This window comes from Akebia trifoliata, unplaced genomic scaffold (assembly GCF_017979445.1).
Source record: "Akebia trifoliata isolate Shusen 1 unplaced genomic scaffold, ASM1797944v1 Contig00214, whole genome shotgun sequence".
NCBI classification, from domain to species: Eukaryota; Viridiplantae; Streptophyta; class Magnoliopsida; order Ranunculales; family Lardizabalaceae; genus Akebia; species Akebia trifoliata.
The window spans coordinates 35,540-39,330 of record NW_028236867.1 but is presented as its reverse complement, the minus strand read 5'-3'; the positions used below and the strand labels follow the sequence as shown (position 1 = coordinate 39,330).

The 3,791-nt window shown below is 38.6% G+C and overlaps 1 pseudogene across 1 annotated transcript; it reads left to right on the top strand.

The window, feature by feature from the left end:
- Positions 1–571: 571 nt before the first annotated feature.
- Positions 572–3,451, top strand: LOC147381855 (UDP-glycosyltransferase 87A1 pseudogene; annotated as a pseudogene). The gene is made up of 3 exons (XR_015174308.1): positions 572–750; positions 1,199–1,758; positions 2,448–3,451. The product of XR_015174308.1 is annotated as a UDP-glycosyltransferase 87A1 pseudogene (transcript).
- The last annotated feature ends 340 nt before the right edge of the window (positions 3,452–3,791 follow it).

Genomic DNA, 3,791 nt, shown 5'->3' with positions numbered 1-3,791 from the left:
TTCTCAACGAAATGTAAGCGAATCCAGAAAAGAAAAAAATAAGGAAATTTAGGTATGTTTGATGCCAATTTTCAGAAAAATAAAACAAAATCTTCGTTGAGATCAGTAAGGTATTCCTTGAGATCCATTACAAGCCATTCGTTTCAGGGAGATAGCCTCAACCCACTGTTTAGTATTTTCCACTTTTCTATTAATTTTTAATAATAATTTATTATTTTATTATTATTATGGAGGAGACGGCCTCAACCAGTCAAACCACGTGTTTTCTATTTTTCACTTTACTGTTAATTTTTAATAATAATTTATTATTTTATTATTATTATTATGATATTTGTGTCTCTGCTTTCCTTAGTCCAAGGTTCAAATTTTGAAAAGCGAACAAATGGAGACAAGAAGAGATATAAGTTTCCTAGGGATCAGTTTCAAGGGGAATCGTCCTACACGTGGAAAAATTTTCATCATTGGATCTATTAACTTTTCTTCTCCTACCACTACTTATCTACACAAGAGTAAAGTGAGGTGGCCACTGCTCTTCTTCTTCTTCTACAGTTAAATTTCAGATTCCAGTATCATGGAAGGAATCTCATGTGGACACGTGGTGGCTATGCCGCACCCAGGTCGAGGTCATATAAATCCCATGATGAACCTCTGTAAGCTTCTCGTCTCTAAAGCTGATATTATAATCACTTTCGTGGTCACAGAAGAGTGGCTCGGATTCTTAGACTCGGAACCTATGGGGGAAATTCTGAAGTAAGGACACGGGGCATGAGATTAAGCTCAGGAAGTATCTCCAAAGCTCGGATTGACAGTAGATAAGTCCGACATATTGAACTCCTCGGGTGCCGATGGATAATTGAGCTCGGACCCGAGTCACCGATATGTTAGGTAATACGGGTAATGGCAGAATAGGTCGGTTGTACGGATCTGACATATGCGACAGTTGATTGACAGCATTAACAACTCACGCCATCTCAGAAGTGGCAGGGCAGTTGTAACAACTCCTGCAGCTGACATGTCAGGGAGTGAGCTAACTACCCTAGGTCACCTCAAAGGGTGGCACAGAAATCGAACCTGATCAATGCCTATATAAGGAAGAGGGCTATGGGTAAAGGGGGTTCGATTTCTTCTTCTCTAAAAAATACTAAATTACATTGATCAATTTGTCTAACTTAATCGTCGGAGTGGGCTGATTTGCAAGTCCGCCCGAGCTAAGAGAGAAGGAAAGTGTGGAGCAATTTCTTGCATCTACAATTTGGCGCCGTCTGTGGGAAACTTACAAGGAGAAAAACGACCAAGATGGACACGTGGTGGCTATGCCGCACCCAGGTCGAGGCCATATAAATCCCATGATGAACCTCTATAAGCTTCTCGTCTCTAAAGCTGATATTATAATCACTTTCGTGGTCACAGAAGAGTGGCTCGGATTCTTAGACTCGGAACCCAAGCCACCTAGTAGCATACGGTTTCGAACGATCCCAAACGTTATACAGTCCGAGCTGGTTCGTGCAGCCAACTTTATTTGCTTCATAGAAGCCGTTTTTACGAAGATGGAAGCTCCGTTCGAGCAGCTCATGGATCAGATCGAGTTGCCCGTGACGGCTATCATAGCCGATACTCTCTTGAAGTGGGCAGTGGCAGCCGGAAACCGAAGAAACATTCCTGTGGTGTCGCTGTGGACGACGTTGCCTTTAGTGTTCACGGTGTTCTATAATTTTGACCTTTTCTCTCACAACGGGCATTACCCGGTTAATTTGTCAGGTACATCGTTGAAACTTGGAACAAGCGAAGACATGCCGCCCTTGACCTACGTCTACTTCTTATATGCAACATTAAATGACCTAAATGCCCTCATCTTCGATTTCAAAAAAGTGTTGGACAATCCAAGGATTTATATAGGGTTCTTTACGTATGCGTAAAAAAGGTTGAGAGTAAAAATGTTGGCTATCCAGCATTTTCAGAAAAAAGTTGGGAGTGTCCACGTTTTAAATTACTTTTGCTAATTTTTGAAAAAAATACTCTCTTATAAGTACTAAATAATAAAATTTTAGATAAATTACCATTTCGTGAGCTGAATATGACGAAATTCCCAAACCATGAAATGTGAGATGATTGTCTCTCTGAAAAGCAGGGAGGTTGGCACTTTGAAAAACCTACCATCTTGCACTTCATGTTTTGGGAATTAAAAATAATCTATAAGCCGAAATGAGAATTTTCTCGAAAGTTGATCATGTTATGTGAAATTTCTCCAAAATTAATGCTCTTTTGATAATTTGTAAGAAAGGTGGATTTGTGAACATATGTTATTGGTTGCTAGGGAGTAAATTCATCAATTTTTTTTAAATTAAAGTAGGTTGAGGATGATTGTGCATTGTCTTTGTGACCTACAATTCTATATAAATCATAGATCTGCCTTCGATTAAATTACAAACTTGATTTCTTTTTGTTAGAAGATGGAGACGAGATCATAGATTACATCCCTGGAATCTCTCCAACGTGTTTAGCTGATCTCCCACCAGTTTTCTCTGGGACGGCTGAAACCTTGGATCTATTACTTGATAGCTTCTCTTGGGTGCGAAAAGCGCAGTATCTTGTGTTCAGTTCCTTCTTTGAGCTAGAGACCCAAGTTATAAACTCTTTGAAAACAATATTACCCTTTCCAGTTCACTCTGTAGGCCCTTTGATACCTCACACAAGACTTAGTGACACACCCCACACAGTTACATCAAGTCACAATGACATGGGATACTTGAAATGGCTAGACAACCAGCCTAGAGGATCGGTCTTGTACATCTCAATGGGTAGTTTTCTTTCGGTTTCAAGTGAAGGGGATGCTTTGCATGTGCAAGATGGTTGTGGTGGGATGGGATTAGTAGTGCCATGGTGTGATCAATTGAGGGTCCTAAGTCATTCTTCCACTGGGGGATTTTTGACACATTGTGGGTGGAATTCAATTCTTGAAGGTGTGTTCGCTGGGGTACCGATGCTTGCTTTCCCTATAGCTTTTGATCAAATCCCTAACAGAAAATTGATCGTGGATGTTTGGAAAGTTGGAATGAAGGTTAAGGAGGTGGAAGGAGAGAGAATAGTTAAAAGAGAAGAAATTGCCAACGTTGTGCAGAGGTTTATGGATTTGGATAGAGATGAAAGTAAGGAGATAAGGAGTAGAACTATTGAAGTTAAAGAGATTTGTCAACAAGCGTTGGCGAAAGGTGGATCTTCTGAAACTAACTTGAACACTTTTGTTAAAGAACTTCTAAGCTTCCATTGTTAGCTAGTAAATTGTTGTTGTTTTCATATTAAACATATAATAGTAAATAATTCCAATCCCTTGAGGGGGAATTAAATGGAGAAATATAATTCCTTCCAAATGTGTGTTGTACTCAAAGATGGTTTGCTATCAATGTGGCGACAGAAATTCAACTATTTATAAATGTGACTTTGCATGCAATTAAGGGAGAGAAAATAGGTTCAAGATCGAGTTGAATGAAAAAAAACATGATTCATATTAACGACCCCAACAATCATGGGGAAAAAGAGAGCGAATGAGACTCTTTGGATCTCTCTTTCTTACTATATTTTTTAAAGATACATTTAAAAGTTTTAATGCAATTTTAAAGAAATCAACATAATTAAGGCAAAATATTGCTATTTCAAATTTTAAATTTTAGAGTTTTAATTTGATAATTCTGGTTGATAATATCGTTAGCTACTCAACAATGTAGGCCATAAATCTGTGTTTGTGATCCAAGGAGAATCTCATGAATTTGACATGCAATGGGTATCTAAAAAAT